Below are 22,387 nucleotides of genomic sequence, written 5' to 3' on the forward strand. Positions count from 1 at the left end.
TCTGTTGGGTTGTCTAGTTCAGGTTCATTCTGTTGGGTTGTCTATTTCACGTTCATTCCGTTGGGTTGCCTATTTCACGTTCATTCTGTTGGGTTGTCTAGTTCATGTTCATTCTGTTGGGTTATCTATTTCACGTTCATTCTGTTGGGTTGTCTATTTCACGTTCATTCTGTTGGGTTGTCTATTTCACGTTCATTCTGTTGGGTTGTCTAGTTCATGTTCATTCTGTTGGGTTATCTATTTCATGTTCATTCTGTTGGGTTGTCTATTTCACGTTCATTCTGTTGGGTTATCTATTTCATGTTCATTCTGTTGGGTTGTCTATTTCATGTTCATTCTGTTGGGTTGTCTATTTCATGTTCATTCTGTTGGGTTGTCTATTTCACGTTCATTCTGTTGGGTTGTCTATTTCATGTTCATTCTGTTGGGTTGTCTATTTCATGTTCATTCTGTTGGGTTATCTATTTCATGTTCATTCTGTTGGGTTGTCTATTTCACGTTCATTCTGTTGGGTTGTCTAGTTCACGTTCATTCTGTTGGGTTGTCTAGTTCACGTTCATTCTGTTGGGTTGTCTAGTTCACGTTCATTCTGTTGGGTTGTCTATTTCACGTTCATTCTGTTGGGTTGTCTATTTCACGTTCATTCTGTTGGGTTGTCTATTTCACGTTCATTCTGTTGGGTTGTCTATTTCACGTTCATTCTGTTGGGTTGTCTATTTCACGTTCATTCTGTTGGGTTGTCTATGTTCATTCATGTTCATTCTGTTGGGTTGTCTATTTCATGTTCATTCTGTTGGGTTGTCTATTTCACGTTCATTCTGTTGGGTTGTCTATTTCATGTTCATTCTGTTGGGTTGTCTATTTCATGTTCATTCTGTTGGGTTGTCTATTTCATGTTCATTCTGTTGGGTTGTCTATTTCGTTCATTCTGTTGGGTTTCATTTCACGTTCATTCTGTTGGGTTGTCTATTTCATGTTCATTCTGTTGGGTTGTCTATTTCATGTTCATTCTGTTGGGTTGTCTATTTCATGTTCATTCTGTTGGGTTGTCTATTTCATGTTCATTCTGTTGGGTTGTCTATTTCACGTTCATTCTGTTGGGTTGTCTATTTCACGTTCATTCTGTTGGGTTGTCTATTTCATGTTCATTCTGTTGGGTTGTCTATTTCACGTTCATTCTTTTGGGTTGTCTATTTCACGTCCATTCTGTTGGGTTATCTAGTTCATGTTCATTCTGTTGGGTTGTCTATTTCATGTTCATTCTGTTGGGTGATCTATTTCACGTTCATTCTGTTGGGTTGTCTATTTCACGTTCATTCTGTTGGGTTGTCTATTTCATGTTCATTCTGTTGGGTTGTCTATTTCATGTTCATTCTGTTGGGTTGTCTATTTCACGTTCATTCTGTTGGGTTGTCTAGTTCAGGTTCATTCTGTTGGGTTGTCTATTTCACGTTCATTCTGTTGGGTTGTCTATTTCACATTCATTCTGTTGGGTTGTCTATTTCACGTTCATTCTGTTGGGTTATCTATTTCATGTTCATTCTGTTGGGTTGTCTATTTCATGTTCATTCTGTTGGGTTGTCTATTTTCATGTTCATTCTGTTGGGTTATCTATTTCACGTTCATTCTGTTGGGTTGTCTAGTCTATTTCATGTTCATTCTGTTGGGTTGTCTATTTCATGTTCATTCTGTTGGGTTGTCTATTTCACGTTCATTCTGTTGGGTTGTCTATTTCACGTTCATTCTGTTGGGTTGTCTAGTTCATGTTCATTCTGTTGGGTTGTCTATTTCATGTTCATTCTGTTGGGTTGTCTATTTCACGTTCATTCTGTTGGGTTGTCTATTTCACGTTCATTCTGTTGGGTTGTCTATTTCATGTTCATTCTGTTGGGTTGTCTATTTCACGTTCATTCTGTTGGGTTGTCTAGTTCATGTTCATTCTGTTGGGTTGTCTATTTCATGTTCATTCTGTTGGGTTGTCTATTTCACGTTCATTCTGTTGGGTTGTCTATTTCACGTTCATTCTGTTGGGTTGTCTATTTCACGTTCATTCTGTTGGGTTGTCTATTTCATGTTCATTCTGTTGGGTTGTCTATTTCATGTTCATTCTGTTGGGTTGTCTATTTCATGTTCATTCTGTTGGGTTGTCTATTTCACGTTCATTCTGTTGGGTTGTCTATTTCACGTTCATTCTGTTGGGTTGTCTATTTCATGTTCATTCTGTTGGGTTGTCTATTTCATGTTCATTCTGTTGGGTTGTCTATTTCATGTTCATTCTGTTGGGTTGTCTATTTTGTTCATTCTGTTGGGTTGTCTATTTCACGTTCATTCTGTTGGGTTGTCTATTTCATGTTCATTCTGTTGGGTTGTCTATTTCACGTTCATGTTGTCTATGTTCATTCTGTTGGGTTGTCTATTTCACGTTCATTCTGTTGGGTTGTCTATTTCATGTTCATTCTGTTGGGTTGTCTATTTCATGTTCATTCTGTTGGGTTGTCTATTTCATGTTCATTCTGTTGGGTTGTCTATTTCATGTTCATTCTGTTGGGTTGTCTATTTCATGTTCATTCTGTTGGGTTGTCTATTTCATGTTCATGTTCATTCTGTTGGGTTGTCTATTTCATGTTCATTCTGTTGGGTTGTCTATTTCACGTTCATTCTGTTGGGTTGTCTATTTCACGTTCATTCTGTTGGGTTGTCTATTTCATGTTCATTCTGTTGGGTTGTCTATTTCATGTTCATTCTGTTGGGTTGTCTATTTCATGTTCATTCTGTTGGGTTGTCTATTTCACGTTCATTCTGTTGGGTTGTCTATTTCACGTTCATTCTGTTGGGTTGTCTATTTCATGTTCATTCTGTTGGGTTGTCTATGTTCATTCTGTTGGGTTGTCTATTTCACGTCATTCTGTTGGGTTATCTATTTCATGTTCATTCTGTTGGGTTGTCTATTTCATGTTCATTCTGTTGGGTTGTCTAGTTCATGTTCATTCTGTTGGGTTGTCTATTTCACGTTCATTCTGTTGGGTTGTCTATTTCATGTTCATTCTGTTGGGTTGTCTATTTCATGTTCATTCTGTTGGGTTGTCTATTTCATGTTCATTCTGTTGGGTTGTCTATTTCATGTTCATTCTGTTGGGTTGTCTATTTCATGTTCATTCTGTTGGGTTGTCTATTTCATGTTCATTCTGTTGGGTTGTCTATTTCATGTTCATTCTGTTGGGTTGTCTATTTCACGTTCATTCTGTTGGGTTGTCTATTTCATGTTCATTCTGTTGGGTTGTCTATTTCATGTTCATTCTGTTGGGTTGTCTATTTCACGTTCATTCTGTTGGGTTGTCTATTTCACGTTCATTCTGTTGGGTTGTCTATTTCATGTTCATTCTGTTGGGTTGTCTATTTCACGTTCATTCTGTTGGGTTGTCTATTTCATGTTCATTCTGTTGGGTTGTCTATTTCACGTTCATTCTGTTGGGTTGTCTATTTCACGTTCATTCTGTTGGGTTGTCTATTTCATGTTCATTCTGTTGGGTTGTCTATTTCACGTTCATTCTGTTGGGTTGTCTATTTCACGTTCATTCTGTTGGGTTGTCTATTTCACGTTCATTCTGTTGGGTTGTCTATTTCATGTTCATTCTGTTGGGTTGTCTATTTTTCATGTTCATTCTGTTGGGTTGTCTATTTCATGTTCATTCTGTTGGGTTGTCTATTTCACGTTCATTCTGTTGGGTTGTCTATTTCACGTTCATTCTGTTGGGTTGTCTATTTCATGTTCATTCTGTTGGGTTGTCTATTTCACGTTCATTCTGTTGGGTTGTCTATTTTCATGTTCATTCTGTTGGGTTGTCTATTTCACGTTCATTCTGTTGGGTTGTCTATTTTATGTTCATTCTGTTGGGTTGTCTATTTTATGTTCATTCTGTTGGGTTGTCTATTTTATGTTCATTCTGTTGGGTTGTCTATTTCACGTTCATTCTGTTGGGTTGTCTATTTCATGTTCATTCTGTTGGGTTATCTATTTCACGTTCATGCTGTTGGGTTGTCTATTTCACGTTCATTCTGTTGGGTTGTCTAGTTCATGTTCATTCTGTTGGGTTGTCTATTTCATGTTCATTCTGTTGGGTTATCTATTTCACGTTCATGCTGTTGGGTTGTCTATTTCACGTTCATTCTGTTGGGTTGTCTATTTCACGTTCATTCTGTTGGGTTGTCTATTTCAGGTTCATTCTGTTGGGTTGTCTATTTCAGGTTCATTCTGTTGGGTTGTCTATTTCATGTTCATTCTGTTGGGTTGTCTATTTCAGGTTCATTCTGTTGGGTTGTCTATTTCAGGTTCATTCTGTTGGTTGTCTATTTCATGTTCATTCTGTTGGGTTGTCTATTTCAGGTTCATTCTGTTGGGTTGTCTATTTCATGTTCATTCTGTTGGGTTGTCTATTTCACGTTCATTCTGTTGGGTTGTCTATTTCATGTTCATTCTGTTGGGTTGTCTATTTCATGTTCATTCTGTTGGGTTGTCTATTTCATGTTCATTCTGTTGGGTTGTCTATTTCATGTTCATTCTGTTGGGTTGTCTATTTCAGGTTCATTCTGTTGGGTTGTCTATTTCATGTTCATTCTGTTGGGTTGTCTATTTCACGTTCATTCTGTTGGGTTGTCTATTTCATGTTCATTCTGTTGGGTTATCTAGTTCATGTTCATTCTGTTGGGTTGTCTAGTTCACGTTCATTCTGTTGGGTTATCTATTTCATGTTCATTCCTTTAATTCCATTTTCCTCTAAGCCATTAATTGCTCAACCAGTGGTTCATTCCAACAGACATATGATTACATTACTACCACAATCCTTCAAATCTCCAAACGCAGTAGTTTCACTGCTTGTATTAGCTTAGCTTTACAGTAATAGGGTTAAGTTATTAGCAACATAAGATTAGTGTTTATTATCAAATTTAGTTTAGTCACATTTCTTATTGGTTTACTGTGTGCGAATTAAGAGTTTGTCCAACTGATGCTTTTTAAGAAAATAGTGGAGTTATTACAAATAAAAGCTGTTGGTTATTCCTTAGCAAATAGATTTTTAGGACATTTAGGACAAATACTTCACTATTTAATTTTTAGATTCAAGTAGCCAGACTTATATATACTACCGTTCAAAAGTTTGGGGTCACTTAGAAATGTCCTTGTTTTTGAAGGAAAGCTCATTTTTTTGTCAATTAAAATAACATCAAATTGATCAGAAATACAGTGTAGACATTGTTAATGTTGTAAGTGACTATTGTAGCTGGAAACTGCTTATTTTGAATGAAATATCTACATAGGCGTGCAGAGGCCCATTATCAGCAACCATCACTCCTGTGTTCCAATGGCACGTTGTGTTAGCTAATCCTAGTTTATAATTTTAAAAGGCTAATTGATCATTAGAAAACCATTTTGCAATTATGTTAGCACAGCTGAAAACTGTTGTTCTGATTAAAGAAGCAATACAACTGGCCTTTTTAGACTAGTTGAGGTTCTGGAGCATCAGCATTTGTGGGTTGGATTACAGGCTCAAAATGTCTAGAAACCAATAACTTTCTTCTGAAACTCGTCAGTCTATTCTTGTTCTGAGAAATGAAGGCTATTCCATGAAAGAAATTGCCAAGAAACTGAAGATCTCGTACAAAGCTGTGTACTACTCCCTTCACAGAACAGCACAAACTGTCTCTAACCAGAATAGAAAGAGGAGTGGGAGGCCCTGGTGCACAACTGAGCAAGAGGACAAGTACATTACACAACGTGCCATTGGATCTCAGGAGTGATGGTTGCTGATAATGGGTCTCTGTATGCCTATGTACTGTAGATATTCCATTCAAAATCAGCCATATCCAGCAACAATAGTCATTTACAACATTAACAATGTCTACACTGCAGTTCTGATCAATTTGATGTTATTTTACTAGACAAAAAATGTGCTTTTCTTTCAAAAACAAGGACATTTCTAAGTGACCCCAAACTTTTGAACGGTAGTGTATTTGTTATTCTTGTTAAATAATAACATCTTTTTTTAAGGGTTTAATATTGGATTGGTGTTATTGGTGTCACTATGTAAATGACCTGGGCTATTGAGTCAGAGTGAGTATATTTCTGTGTGATTGGGAAGATTTAGTCACAATAGTGTGTTCAGTGTTCCATGGCTCAAGCCCCTCTTGGGCTCCCAGATCATTGGCCCCAGTCCCACAGTTCAGGCATGGTAAACATGAAGCAAACCAAGGATTGATATGGATATCCCCAAAGCTGCACAGCCTTCTGCTGCGTGTGTGTTTGTGTATGTCTGCTAGGTAATGACTGTTTCAGAGCATATGTGTGAGGTGTGTGTGTGAGTGCCAGCCAGCCACCATACACACTCTGTACTCAGACAATAGGGCCTCTGCTTTGCCCACAGGCTGCTCACTCATATTGTGCATTGTCACATTTGACGGATGGCTTCGTTAGTCATGCAATTTCCTGGAGCTGGTCTGGTGTGTGTGTGTGACTTTAAATTAAAATTGAACTTAGGAACATAGAACACGACAGCATGATGGGACTGAGAAGAAAAATGAACGAATTGGCATTTCTGACACACACCTTCACATACATTCACGTGCACGCACACGGGTGCATACACTTGTACAAAGTTGGGTGGACAACTGTTTGTTTTTTAAACGAAGATGAATAAAGGGAGGTATGGGAACAGTCAAGGAAAGGAATTATCCAAGAATAGTTAGGTAACTGACAATCCAAAAGTGTAGGATGGACAGTGAAGGGAGAGAGTGAGAGACAAAGAAGGAGGGAGAGAGAGGGAGAAGGTAAGAGAGGGGGGCTGAGAAGTTGAAACCTAAGCTTTCTGGACCCTATTTTCCATCCCTTCAGGCATTATGTGGCTTGTAAAAAATGTGCTGTATATTTGAAGTGTTGGATCACGTGACAGAGGCAGGGTTTGTGAATCAAAGTGCATAATGATTTCAGTGGGGGAGAGAGAGAGAGCAAGAAGAGAGAGAGAGTGTGTGAGTGACTGAGCAAGAGAGTGAGAGAGGGGGAGAGAGCGAGAGCAAGAAGAGAGAGAGAGTGTGTGAGTGACTGAGCAAGAGAGTGAGAGAGGGGGAGAGAGAGAGAGTGTGTGAGTGACTGAGCAAGAGAGTGAGAGAGGGGGAGAGAGAGAGAGCAAGAAGAGAGAGAGAGTGTGTGAGTGACTGAGCAAGAGAGTGAGAGAGGGGGAGAGAGCGAGAGCAAGAAGAGAGAGAGAGTGTGTGAGTGACTGAGCAAGAGAGTGAGAGAGGGGGAGAGAGAGAGAAAAGAAAAAAGCGAGAGGAAGGCGGAATGCAACAGGCCGTGCTTATTCTTCGCTCTGAGAGGGACTTCTGACTGACCAACTGAACTCCACTACACTTCTCCTCTGTTCACCTCTCCTTTCACTCTCTTCCTTCATCCATCTGTCTGTGCTCCAGACACAATCCAGATCCGGTGAGTTTGGGTTTCTGATTGAGCGTTACAGACGAAAACATCCCTCTTTTTCCAGTTTTTTCTGAGTCTTTCTGTGGATTTGCGAGAGAAGGAAAGACAAAGAGAACATGTCAGAGCAGGACTGAGACAAGAGAGTGTGTGTGTGTGTGTGTGTGTGTGTGTGTGTGTGTGTGTGTGTGTGTGTGTGTGTGTGTGTGTGTGTGTGTGTGTGTGTGTGTGTGTGTGTGTGTGTGTGTGTGTGTGGACGGGGAGACAATTGAAACAGAGTGTTTGTGTGTGTTTGGGGAGGATTGGGACGCTACGAGGGGAGAGTTTGAGTTTCCAGAGGACAGCTTAATTGAGAACAGAGATTTAAAGAGAGAGAGGAAGGAAAACGAGTGAGTGAGAAAGACGTAAAAAATGAGAGGAATGAAAGAAGATCGCCTCTTTCTTGTGCTCTTGTGCTCGACCATTATTATGTGTGTGAGTGCATGTGCAGTATTGTATGTTTGAGTGCCAGTGCGTGTGATATGTTCAGGTTTCTGTATGTTCTTTGCGTTCTTGTGTGTGTTGCCGATTGTATGACATCTTCTATCTTTTCATTTTCAAACATGCTCAAATTCCCAATGTGACATACTGACATGAACACTGTGTTTTCTATTCGTTGCATGACACAATATATTCTCACATCGGCCTGCACTAACTTTTATATTATGGGGACATATACTGTTTGTCAGTGTAATGCACCTCCATGTCTTTATAGTATGTGTACTTATATGTCAGTATATTTCCTCCCTATGCCATTATACATGTGCTCATATATGTCCGTGTAATTCCATCTCAATTACTTTGTAATTTGTGTCTTTACATGTCATTATATTTCCACCCCCATGTGATGGTCACACACAGCACAGAAGCACAGACCTATTATGTGGTAGCTACTGTAGGAGTAGACAAAGCCAGCCACCATACAAACTCTGTACTCAGACACTAGGGCCTCTGCTTTGCCCACTGCTTTGTGTGTGTGTGTGTGTGTGTGTGTGTGTGTGTGTGTGTGTGTGTGTGTGTGTGTGTGTGTGTGTGTGTGTGTGTGTGTGTGTGTGTGTGTGTGTGTGTGTGTGTGTGTGTGTGTGTGTGTGTGTGTGTTCAGAGGTGTTATGCACCCTTATTTTAGAGGGGGCATGAAGTACATGAGAAAGGAGGAGGTGGTGGTAGTTTCAAGAGTCATTATTCCTAATTCTATATAAAAAAATATGTTTTTTTCTACATAGGTTATGTAAGCATACCTCTTTAACTGTTCAATTGTCATTTACATGAGAGTATCATTTTGACTGATGTAAATCACACATCTCAATATACTGCACTAACATGCCTGGGATATTACATCCACATTACAACACTGTACAAGGGATCATAACACACATCATCAGTACATGCACATATCATGACATCATAATTAATACATAAATATCATAACATATCATAAGGTACCAGATTACATTTAAACCAAGCATGTTTCTGTATATCTAAGCATACCTCTTGAGCTGCCTGTATCCTCCTGACTGGGGGTAAATACAAAATGTAAGAAACTAAATATGCTTCTCTGTATCTCTGCTCAAATCTGAGTAAAATATTCAAAGGAATGCAAGTCTTATTCAGTGCATTAGTAATTGCTTGCTTTTTAAAAGTCTAGTAACCTTGCCGGCAGGCATGCCAGCTAAGATAGTTAGACAAGCTAGCTACTCTAACTTGATAGCCTGAAATGGCTTGGTAAGCTATGATGAGGTGGGGAGATTGGGAACCGATAGTATCTAGCTTGCTAGCTAAAGCCAACTTCATAAAGTTGCTATTACAGAGAAAGAACAAAACGTTTTTTTCAATAGGCTACATAGCTTGATCAAATGAAGTGTGCTCCCTCCACAAAATACAGCTGACAGATCTTTTTATACATAATTAAACGTGGACTTATGAGTGAAGTTTAGTAATTCATTCAGCAATCTGACAAATCACAAACAAGAGGGGGGGAAAGGTAAAAAGAAAGAGGACAAGTCTGCATGGGCTCGTGCCCCTGTGCCCCTTATGGGCATGGCACTTCTGTGTGTGTGTGCACCAGCTTACATGTCTGAACGTGTGTGTATGAGTGTGTGTGCACCAGCTTACATGTCTGAACGTGTGTGTATGAGTGTGTGTGCACCTGCTTACATGTCTGAACGTGTGTGTATGAGTTTGTGTGCACCAGCTTACATGTCTGAACGTGTGTGTATGAGTTTGTGTGCACCTGCTTACATGTATGAACGTGTGTGTATGAGTTTGTGTGCACCAGCTTACATGTCTGAACGTGTGTGTATGAGTGTGTGTGCACCAGCTTACATGTCTGAACGTGTGTGTATGAGTTTGTGTGCACCTGCTTACATGTATGAACGTGTGTGTATGAGTGTGTGTGCACCAGCTTACATGTCTGAACGTGTGTGTATGAGTGTGTGTGCACCAGCTTACATGTCTGAACGTGTGTGTATGAGTTTGTGTGCACCAGCTTACATGTCTGAACGTGTGTGTATGAGTTTGTGTGCACCAGCTTACATGTCTGAACGTGTGTGTATGAGTTTGTGTGCACCAGCTTACATGTCTGAACGTGTGTGTATGAGTTTGTGTGCACCAGCTTACATGTCTGAACGTGTGTGTATGAGTGTGTGTGCACCAGCTTACATGTCTGAACGTGTGTGTATGAGTGTGTGTGCACCTGCTTACATGTCTGAACGTGTGTGTATGAGTTTGTGTGCACCAGCTTACATGTCTGAACGTGTGTGTATGAGTTCGTGTGCACCTGCTTACATGTATGAACGTGTGTGTATGAGTTTGTGTGCACCAGCTTACATGTCTGAACGTGTGTGTATGAGTGTGTGTGCACCAGCTTACATGTCTGAACGTGTGTGTATGAGTTTGTGTGCACCAGCTTACATGTCTGAATGTGTGTGTATGAGTTTGTGTGCACCAGCTTACATGTCTGAACGTGTGTGTATGAGTGTGTGTGCACCAGCTTACATGTCTGAACGTGTGTGTATGAGTGTGTGCACCAGCTTACATGTCTGAACGTGTGTGTATGAGTGTGTGTGCACCTGCTTACATGTCTGAACGTGTGTGTATGAGTTTGTGTGCACCAGCTTACATGTCTGAACGTGTGTGTATGAGTTTGTGTGCACCAGCTTACATGTCTGAACGTGTGTGTATGAGTGTGTGTGCACCAGCTTACATGTCTGAACGTGTGTGTATGAGTGTGTGTGCACCAGCTTACATGTCTGAATGTGTGTGTATGAGTGTGTGTGCACCAGCTTACATGTCTGAACGTGTGTGTATGAGTTTGTGTGCACCAGCTTACATGTCTGAACGTGTGTGTATGAGTGTGTGTGCACCAGCTTACATGTCTGAACGTGTGTGTATGAGTTTGTGTGCACCAGCTTACATGTCTGAACGTGTGTGTATGAGTGTGTGTGCACCTGCGTACACACATTTGTGACTTACTCATACAGTGTGCATGTGTACAATTCTTCGCAAAAGCAACATGTACGCATCAATTGTATTTTACATGTACAGTATTAAGTTATGAACGGTACAAACATTGCTAACTGTTTGTAAACTGTTTACTTCATTTGTTCAAATTAAAACTTTTGCTATCATTGTCTGTGGACCAAGCTATAGTTAAGCTGTTGTCTTCCTTCTTGCTGTGATGTAATGCTGATCAATAATAGTGTGCTGACCTCGGTGTGCTGATCTATGGCATATTGCTCTATGCTATGCCTATCCTGCCCCTTGCCAATGTAGCGGACTCCCGACAAATCTATTCCAGATGTATTTTCCTAATGTCTGATGGAATATTAGTGAGCACATCCAGTAACTGTCTTGGCATGGAGTGATGAGGATGAGGAGGAGGATTGCTGAATGAATTACTAAACTTCACTCATAAGCCCACGTTTAATTATCTATAAAAAGATCTGTCAGCTGTATTTTGTGGAGGGAGCACACACACTTCCCTAAGAGATGAACACAACACAACACACCATTCTGTATGTCCCACCAGAGTGAGGGCCAGCTCCAGTAAAAGCAGTGTGTATATAGTGGCTTGGCAGACATCATGGTCAGAGTGTGTCTAAATTTACTACATGGAGAGTCCCCTTCTCTTATTCTCTACCTCCACAACTCTCTGTGTCACTTACTCAGACTGGATATCTTTCTCTTATTCTCTACCTCCACAACTCTCTGTGTCACTTACTCAGACTGGATATCTTTCTCTTATTCTCTACCTCCACAACTCTCTGTGTCACTTACTCAGACTGGATATCTTTCTCTGTGTGAGTGAAGTCAGTGGAGTTTTACTACAGTTATTCATCACTGTATATGTGATGTGTCAGAGTACTCATGTCTTTGTGTGTTAGTGATCCTGGTATTTATGAGAAGTGCCAATCACATGTATAATGTTTTGTGTGAGTCGCTGTGAACAGCAACATTGAGTGTAAGAGTGTAGTTAACTGTGTGAGTGTGTGTGTGTGTGTGTGTGTGTGTGTGTGTGTGTGTGTGTGTGTGTGTGTGTGTGTGTGTGTGTGTGTGTGTGTGTGTGTGTGTGTGTGTGTGTGTGTGTGTGTGTGTGTGTGTGTGTGTGTGTGTGTGTGTGTGTGTGGTTGGTGCTTGTTAATGTGTGTTGTTGGTGCGTGTTGTGTGGCTGGAGGTATGAGATTGAAGTCAAAGATCCAAACACTAATGTTTCCAGACCCAAGATGCCTAGAGAGTGTCAACTAATGGCCCTCAGGAACAATACTCTCAGTCCCACCGAACTCCCAGGTCAGCCATTAGCACAGGTCTAGGATCAGCTTATCCTCTCTAATCCTTAACCTTAACCATCAGGGTGGAAAATGATAAACTGACTCTAGATCAGTGCCTTAGAGATCTAAATTCCATATGCCAATGACTACCATCTGATCTTCATTTTGTTATCTACATTCCCTGATTCACATATGGGGATTAGTTTAGTTGGTTAGATATACTGTAGGTATTTCATTCTTATGTGTAACTGTTCTGGGGGTCTGGAAATGGAAACAGTCGTATAGCCAAATTTCTTTGTACACTTTTATGCTGTTGTAAAAACTTGTTTTGATAGCATTTGTTTATGTATAAATGTGTATACTTTTGTAGTTTAAACTCATTCCCCTCTCTTGTGTATGCGTGCATGTGTGTGTTTGTGTGCGAGTGTGTGAAAGCTTGTCTGTCAGCGCTGTGTTTTATAAACAAACTCACCTGACCTGACAGACTGACGTTTCTGGTCTTGTCTGGCCACACGCTTTAGATATATTCCCAGCATACACCCACTTATAAAAATGTACACGCATGAGTCTACGTAATATGTTCTCACACATTTAACAAATGTTACATTTTTCACACACACACAAATGACGCATCTGCAGTGTTTGTGTGATGGTTATTACTGCCTAACTCCTTTAACTGCATTGCAATCTTAGCGTCTTTGTTCCCTTCACTTTTCAAGAATGACAGGCCCTCAGGCGGAGAATGCTGTGGGTCTTCTCTCTCTATTTCTTTCTTTCTGTTTCACTGTCGCCACTCATCTGTCAACACAAAGCATTTTTCAACACCTCTCTCTCTCTCTCTCTCTCTCTCTCCTACCTGTCTGTCCATACCATCCCCTTTCAAACTGCCCCCCCAAAAAAAAAACCCACACACGTCTGAACCTAAATAACATATTTATTTCTTTGTTGAGTGAACAATAGGTAACAGCAAGAGTTCAGCTTTACTTGCTCTAAAATTAAAATGTCTCTCCTTCTCTTTTCCTCGTGTCAACCTCTGTGTTTTTCCTATAAATATCAATGGACATTTCAATGGAAAAGTAAATGGCTCAGTAGAACCTAATAAACATGTTAGCATAAGTATAATACAGAAAGGCACAATTTATAGTCCAATATTTACACGTATTTTGGGGAAGAGGGGATTGGGGGGCCAGTGTTACAATTTTGCAGCATTTGGCAATCATAATAAGAGTCTGGTAGCAGCAGTTGTGATGTATGTGTAGCATGAATGTATGTGTGTGTGTGTGTGTGGATGTGTATATGTCTGTGTGGGTGTGTGCGTAAGTGAGTGCATGTGTACTAGAGTCAGAACAGGTGGTCAGTCCAGTTTAAGTGTTGAGCAGTCTGATGGCTTGTAGATAGAAAAGTATGTGAGCTTGTTGTTATCAGACCTCATGCTCCGATACCGTCTGCACGGCGGTAAGGGAGTGAACAGCTCTTGGCTGGGGTGTGTGGGGTCCTTGATGATGCTGCAGGCCTTTCTCATGCACCGTTTCGAGTAGATGTCCTGGATGGGTGGAAGCACGGTCCCAGGGATGTACTGGGGCATCTTCACCACCCGCTGGAGGGCCTTGCATCTTCACCATCTGCTGTAGATCCTGCATTGTTTGAGAACAACTCTCTTGAGGGCAGCTACTACGATATTTAACTCTTTCCAAATGACAGTTCTACTCCAAGTATGTCTGTTCTTCTTCCTTTTAAAAAAATGCTTTGTTTCTGCTTGACTTTGTGGAAACATTGCTATTTACTTCAAAATGTATGTCTTAGAATGTACCGTTTGGCTCTTTAACACTGTGTTTGAGTCTGTTGAATGGTGGTCATTGTCATCGGGTCAGGTTGTATCATCTGGTCACCTGCTGTATCAGTGAAGCTGTCTTCTGTCTGTGTGTTACTTTAATCACAGTCTCAGGCCTGCCTTCAGATCAACATCAACTAGTCCTTTAAACACAGCAAGTCACCTCTAGTCCTCCCTCTGTTGTGGAACGCAACCCTCAACCTCGAGAGTGAGAAGAGAGAGAGCGGTAGAGAGAGGGTGAAGAGAGGTGGTAACGCCAAGCCCTAGTGTAGACAGACACAAACCCACTTGAGCAGAGCTAAAAGGTGCTTACCAAATGCCTCAATTATGCATGACCCCTGACCCCTATCCCTAGCCTGGAGTGACATGGGGTGACCTAAGTCACGACCTGGCAACCCCAGAGTCAGCCAGAGGGGGTGGACTCCACATAACGGCACCATTGTGCGTTTGATTTAAACATCTTTATTATCATCATTACCATCATTAGTGCTGCAGTCACTATTATGATTACCATCAGGAGGGTAAGAATATGTTGATGTATCTGTAGTTACCATCAGGAGGGTAAGAATATGTTGATGTATCTGTAGTTACCATTAGGAGGGTAAGAATATGTTGATGTATCTGTAGTTACCATCAGGAGGGTAAGAATATGTTGATGTATCTGTAGTTACCATTAGGAGGGTAAGAATATATTGATGTATCTGTAGTTACCATTAGGAGGGTAAGAATATGTTGATGTATCTGTAGTTACCATTAGGAGGGTAAGAATATATTGATGTATCTGTAGTTACCATCAGGAGGGTAAGAATATGTTGATGTATCTGTAGTTACCATTAGGAGGGTAAGAATATATTGATGTATCTGTAGTTACCATTAGGAGGGTAACAATATGTTGATGTATCTGTAGTTACCATTAGGAGGGTAAGAATATGTTGATGTATCTGTAGTTACCATTAGGAGGGTAAGAATATGTTGATGTATCTGTAGTTACCATTAGGAGGGTAAGAATATATTGATGTATCTGTAGTTACCATTAGGAGGGAAACAATATGTTGATGTATCTGTAGTTACCATTAGGAGGGTAAGAATATTGTTGATGTATCTGTAGTTACCATTAGGAGGGTAAGAATATGTTGATGTATCTGTAGTTACCATTAGGAGGGTAAGAATATGTTGATGCATCTGTAGTTACCATTAGGAGGGAAACAATATGTTGATGTATCTGTAGTTACCATTAGGAGGGTAAGAATATATTGATGTATCTGTAGTTACCATTAGGAGGGTAAGAATATGTTGATGCATCTGTAGTTACCATTAGGAGGGAAACAATATGTTGATGTATCTGTAGTTACCATTAGGAGGGTAAGAATATGTTGATGCATCTGTAGTTACCATTAGGAGGGAAACAATATGTTGATGTATCTGTAGTTACCATCAGGAGGGTAAGAATATATTGATGTATCTGTAGTTACCATTAGGAGGGTAAGAATATATTGATGTATCTGTAGTTACCATTAGGAGGGTAAGAATATGTTGATGTATCTGTAGTTACCATTAGGAGGGTAAGAATATGTTGATGTATCTGTAGTTACCATTAGGAGGGTAAGAATATGTTGATGTATCTGTATTTACCATTAGGAGGGTAAGAATATGTTGATGTATCTGTAGTTACCATTAGGAGGGTAAGAATATGTTGATGTATCTGTAGTTACCATTAGGAGGGTAAGAATATCAAATCAAATCAAATCAAATTTTATTTGTCACATACACATGGTTAGCAGATGTTAATGCGAGTGTAGCGAAATGCTTGTGCTTCTAGTTCCGACAATGCAGTAATAAAAAGCAAGTAATCTAACTAACAATTCCAAACAAAACTACTGTCTTATACACAGTGTAAGGGGATAAAGAATATGTACATAAGGATATATGAATGAGTGATGGTACAGAGCAGCATAGGCAAGATACAGTAGATGATATCGAGTACAGTATATACATATGAGATAAGTATGTAAACCAAGTGGCATAGTTAAAGTGGCTAGTGATACATGTATTACATAAGGATGCAGTCGATGATATAGAGTACAGTATCAACGTATGCATATGAGATGAACAATGTAGGGTAAGTAACATTATATAAGGTAGCATTGTTTAAAGAGTCTAGTGATATATTTACATCATTTCCCATCAATTCCCATGATTAAAGTGGCTGGAGTAGAGTCAGTGTCATTGACAGTGTGTTGGCAGTAGCCACTCAATGTTAGTGGTGGCTGTTTAACAGTCTGATGGCCTTGAGATAGAAGCTGTTTTTCAGTCTCTCGGTCCCAGCTTTGATGCACCTGTACTGACCTCGCCTTCTGGATGACAGCGGGGTGAACAGGCAGTGGCTCGGGTGGTTGATGTCCTTGATGATCTTTATGGCCTTCCTGTAGCATCGGGTGGTGTAGGTGTCCTGGAGGGCAGGTAGTTTGCCCCCGGTGATGCGTTGTGCAGACCTCACTACTCTCTGGAGAGCCTTACGGTTGAGGGCGGTGCAGTTGCCATACCAGGCGGTGATACAGCCCGCCAGGATGCTCTCGATTGTGCATCTGTAGAAGTTTGTGAGTGCTTTTGGTGACAAGCCGAATTTCTTCAGCTCCCTGAGGTTGAAGAGGCGCTGCTGCGCCTTCCTCACGATGCTGTCTGTGTGAGTGGACCAATTCAGTTTGTCTGTGATGTGTATGCCGAGGAACTTAAAACTTGCTACCCTCTCCACTACTGTTCCATCGATGTGGATAGGGGGTGTTCCCTCTGCTGTTTCCTGAAGTCCACAATCATCTCCTTAGTTTTGTTGACGTTGAGTGTGAGGTTATTTTCCTGACACCACACTCCGAGGGCCCTCACCTCCTCCCTGTAGGCCGTCTCGTCGTTGTTGGTAATCAAGCCTACCACTGTTGTGTCGTCCGCAAACTTGATGATTGAGTTGGAGGCGTGCATGGCCACGCAGTCGTGGGTGAACAGGGAGTACAGGAGAGGGCTCAGAACGCACCCTTGTGGGGCCCCAGTGTTGAGGATCAGCGGGGAGGAGATGTTGTTGCCTACCCTCACCACCTGGGGGCGGCCCGTCAGGAAGTCCAGTACCCAGTTGCACAGGGCGGGGTCGAGACCCAGGGTCTCGAGCTTGATGACGAGCTTGGAGGGTACTATGGTGTTGAATGCCGAGCTGTAGTCGATGAACAGCATTCTCACATAGGTATTCCTCTTGTCCAGATGGGTTAGGGCAGTGTGCAGTGTGGTTGAGATTGCATCGTCTGTGGACCTATTTGGGCGGTAAGCAAATTGGAGTGGGTCAAGGGTGTCAGGTAGGGTGGAGGTGATATGGTCCTTGACTAGTCTCTCAAAGCACTTCATGATGACGGATGTGAGTGCTACGGGGCGGTAGTCGTTTAGCTCAGTTACCTTAGCTTTCTTGGGAACAGGAACAATGGTGGCCCTCTTGAAGCATGTGGGAACAGCAGACTGGTATAGGGATTGATTGAATATGTCCGTAAACACACCGGCCAGCTGGTCTGCGCATGCTCTGAGGGCGCGGCTGGGGATGCCGTCTGGGCCTGCAGCCTTGCGAGGGTTAACACGTTTAAATGTCTTACTCACTTCGGCTGCAGTGAAGGAGAGACCGCATGTTTCCGTTGCAGGCCGTGTCAGTGGCACTGTATTGTCCTCAAAGCGGGCAAAAAAGTTATTTAGTCTGCCTGGGAGCAAGACATCCTGGTCCGTGACTGGGCTGGGTTTCTTCCTGTAGTCCGTGATTGACTGTAGACCCTGCCACATACCTCTTGTGTCTGAGCCGTTGAATTGAGATTCTACTTTGTCTCTGTACTGGCGCTTAGCTTGTTTGATAGCCTTGCGGAGGGAATAGCTGCACTGTTTGTATTCAGTCATGTTACCAGACACCTTGCCCTGATTAAAAGCAGTGGTTCGTGCCTTCAGTTTTACACGAATGCTGCCATCAATCCACGGTTTCTGGTTAGGGAATGTTTTAATCGTTGCTATGGGAACGACATCTTCAACGCACGTTCTAATGAACTGTTGATGTATCTGTAGTTACCATTAGGAGGGTAAGAATATTGTTGATGTATCTGTAGTTACCATTAGGAGGGTAAGAATATGTTGATGTATCTGTAGTTACCATTAGGAGGGTAAGAATATGTTGATGTATCTGTAGTTACCATTAGGAGGGTAAGAATATGTTGATGTATCTGTAGTTACCATTAGGAGGGTAAGAATATGTTGATGTATCTGTAGTTACCATTAGGAGAGTAACAATATGTTGATGTATCTGTAGTTACCATTAGGAGGGTAAGAATATGTTGATGTATCTGTAGTTACCATTAGGAGAGTAACAATATGTTGATGTATCTATAGTTACCATTATTTATGAAATGGTTAGTAAGGGATTGTAAAGGTTGTGACAGTTATTGTAAGAGTAACAGTGGTATTACAAAATCTACAATCTACTATGTTATTTTGATATGACGTTGGCTAAATCAGTGTTTGCAGTGGAAGGTATAGAAGAGAGTATAGAAAAACTTCATAGGCCTAGTTTTTAAACCACATTCCAATTTCCATAGGCAAAGCAGTTACTGCTGCCTAAACAAAAGCCCATGTTTCTCCTTTACCATCTGTCCGTTTGACAGTGAGAGATGCAGTAAGATGACTGAGCTAGAGGAGAGAGGAGCTGTGCTGAGCATTCATACAGAATGGTTAAATAGATAGAAACTAAACGACCATGATGAAGGATTATGAGGGAAAACTTTCCACAACAAAATGTTTTTCAAAAAACGTTCACATGAAGGAAAACATTTCATTTGTTAGTACAAAGTCTAGTTTTCCTCAAAGAAGTTAAGTCGTTAAAAGAGAGTCATTTTTTACTTACCATCTTGGTCGTAAATGGTATCCAAATATCTCAGTAATAAAGGACATTTCTATGCATATTTATGCAATTTTTTTTACAGCTAATCTCACGACATAATAGCTTTCATAAATTAAAGTTATTGTTCACAAACCTTGACCACAATGCACTGTTGGTGTTACAATACCGAGAGTAGCATGTGTTTTAGAGAGCCAGCTATATTCTGATTCCTTATGATTACAAATATATGCATATCATAACTCCTATATTATGGCCTTTTATTTGTCTGGGAAAGAGAGAATCTATAATTGAATTGTGTATTGTTCATGGGTGATTTACCCTGTTTGTGTGTGTGTGTGTGTGTGTGTGTGTGTGTGTGTGTGTGTGTGTGTGTGTGTGTGTGTGTGTGTGTGTGTGTGTGTGTGTGTGTGTGTGTGTGTGTGTCTGTGTCTGTGTGTGTGTGTCTGTGTGTGTGTGTGTGTGTGTGTGTGTGTGTGTGTCTGTGTGTCTGTGTGTGTGTGTGTGTGTGTGTGTGTGTGTGTGTGTGTGTGTGTGTGTGTGTGTGTGTGTGTGTGTGTGTGTGTGTGTGTGTGTGTGTGTGCGTCGTGTGTGTGTGTGTGTGTGTGTGCGTGTGTGTGTGTCTGTGTCTGTGTGTGTGTGTCTGTGTGTGTGTGTGTCTGTATGTGTGTGTGTGTCTGTGTGTGTGTGTGTGTGTGTGTCTGTGTGTGTGTGTGTGTGTGTGTGTGTGTGTGTGTGTGTGTGTGTGTGTGTGTGTGTGTGTGTGTGTGTGTGTGTGTGTGTGTGTGTTTATCTGGCTCTCTGTACGATTGCCCGTGTGTGTGAAACTTCCCAGAGTGTGTATTTTGGAGTGTGAGTTGTGAACGTACCACCTCCTGGTTGGTTTGTGTTAAATACTCACAAGAACACCTTAATTTATGTTTCATATTTCACTAGCCAATTATCCCTGTTGAAGTCATGTTTTTCCACCCATTCTCACTCATAATACATGGTCATTTATATTTCTGGTGGAGTCCAGGTGTCACATACATTACAAAGAATGGTAGTAGTTGTAAAAGCAGGTGTTTTGGTTCATCCAGCTCCAGCTCCAGCCAGACTCTGCTGCTTCAGGCTGTCTGAGTCAAGTGGACCGTTTGACCCTGTGCTAACTCAGCTACAAAAGACAACACTTCTGTTCTGCACAGAGAGAAAATACACACACACACGCACGCACGCACGCACACACACACACACACACACACACACACACACACACACACACACAGTTATATACATTTTTGTCTTTTGCAGTGGCGGTTCTACCTTGTACGGCTCACTGGGCCAACCCCCCCTTCAGCTCCCCCTCCCTCAGGCTTCCAGTGGGATACCTGAGGTCAACCTACCCCCGCCCCATCTCGTACTTCTGAGTGGGAGACCTTCCCCGGCAGTAGCCTGCCTAGCTCACAAACTAGAATCAGGGCGCCCACTCCGACAAAGTTAATTGACCCACAGTCCCACACGGTGACATGATATCATTGACGTGACGTGTCAATGAGCGATAGAAAACCGATCGCGCAAATGTCACCATTACGAATTTCTTTGTGCGAGCGCCCCGTGCCGCCCTCGGCAAGATGCCACCCTGGGCGGCTGCCCATGTCACCTAAACCCACCGCTGGTAATCTGTATGACCTGGCAGTTTGGACAAATGAAATTCAAATCAGTTGTAATACCAGTTGGGAAAATGTATTGGATCGGAACCGTGTTGTTCTATAGAACATCTATGGACAAAGTGTTGAATAGTTGAGCTGCATGAGTTTCTCTCTGAATGAAAGTCAATTAAACTTTGTTTAACTGTACACATGGAACAGAGGTGAAAACCTGAAGCCAGTAGGTGAAATGTCTGGCAGAGAAGTGATTTAATAAGTAATAAAGAGTGTACTTATCAAAGTGATACTAAAGTCGTCTAGCCATGGGGTCACACAGCTCAGTTTTTTATTAGTTTGATTAAAGCTCTCCACATCCCACCTCAGTAATGGCCTGGTGTGTGTGTGTATGTGTGTGTGTGTGTGTGTGCGCGGGCGCGTGTGTGCATGTTTAAGTCAGTAATTAGAGGCATATTAAACCACCCCTCCATATTACTCAGCATGTTGCATTGACCACATGAAAGCTGGATACTTAAAAATCACCCAGTGAAGTGTACGCTTCGCCTCAGAAACAAGCTGTTGTGTGGGTTTAGCTCGGTTGGAAAACACTGTTTCCACAGTACAGTAGTACTTAGCCCCAGAGAGGCGGATGCAGTTGGAAAACCTTCAGGATGCTTTTATTTCTGGTTCACTTTTTAAACGGGCTTATATTGATTGTTTTATTTGTAAAGAAAATTAGAAGTTGGATTTTAAACATATCCAATGGTCAATGTGTACATATGTGTACAGTGGCAGGTCGAGGCTATAACAAACCATTAAAGTCATTAAATCATTAAAGTAACATTATATGAATGCGTTTTACAGTTATAGACCCTTAGTCAAATAATGTTATGAAAAAAGAACAATTTTCACGGGAAAGCCAGTGAGAAGAGGCAAGACGTTTGTGTTTGTTTTGTGTGTGTTGAGGTGTGCCCCTCAGTTAAAGGTCTTGGTGGAAAAGAGATGAAGGAATGGAATGCCCCGCAACACACACACACACACACACCATATCTGCTTTAAATTCCTCACCATTTGGAAAGAGGTGCCCCTCTGGCATGTGTGTGTGTGCATGTGTGTGTGTGTGTGCATGTGTGTGTGAGTGTGTGAGTCTGTGTGTGTGTGTGTGTGTGTGTGTGTGTGTGTGTGTGTGTGTGTGTGTGTGTGTGTGTGTGTGTGTGTGTGTGTGTGTGTGTGTGTGTGTGTGTGTGTGTGTGAAGAGGGGTGGCTCAGTCAGTGGCAGGTTGAATCAGGTCGGAACTTGGGGAGATGGTGGGGGATGAGATCACTGAGACAGCCCACCTTGACTTAACCCCCTCCACACACACACACAGCAGGGCCAGACAGCCCAGTCTGACCCAACCCAGCCCTGCCCTGCCTCATAAAGGCAGCATTGAGACGCACAGGTACACTGTGTATCCCCTGGAGGCAGGGATAGAGAAGGATGAAAAGAGAGAGAGAGAGAGAGAGAGAGAGACGAAGAAGGAGAGAAAGGATGCCCAGGATGGCGTGACTCATTAGAGCAAAATAAACATTTCCTGGCTTGGAGTCGCATTATGTTGTGGGTTTATTGGAGGAAATAAAACTGATTCTTTATTTTGATGTCTGCTATTCCACTACCCCATCTGTCCTCCCTCCCTCTTTCTTCATCACAGTCCTCTCTTTTTCTTATTGATCCAGCTCTCAATGTGGGAGTAATTTATGAAACACTACTCACCTCCTACG

At 41.6% G+C, this 22,387-nt stretch overlaps 1 protein-coding gene across 1 annotated transcript in view; it reads left to right on the forward strand.

Moving 5' to 3' along the window:
- The first annotated feature begins 7,242 nt into the window (after positions 1–7,242).
- The window catches only part of LOC112254678 (retinoic acid receptor gamma-A), a 65,182-nt gene continuing 50,037 nt past the window's right edge, over positions 7,243–22,387 (forward strand). The window contains exon 1 of the mRNA XM_042324508.1: positions 7,243–7,474. The gene's annotated coding sequence lies outside the window, so the exon portion shown is untranslated. The remainder of the gene's footprint in view (positions 7,475–22,387) is intronic.

Source organism: Oncorhynchus tshawytscha, linkage group LG07 (assembly GCF_018296145.1).
Source record: "Oncorhynchus tshawytscha isolate Ot180627B linkage group LG07, Otsh_v2.0, whole genome shotgun sequence".
Classification (NCBI taxonomy): domain Eukaryota; kingdom Metazoa; phylum Chordata; class Actinopteri; order Salmoniformes; family Salmonidae; genus Oncorhynchus; species Oncorhynchus tshawytscha.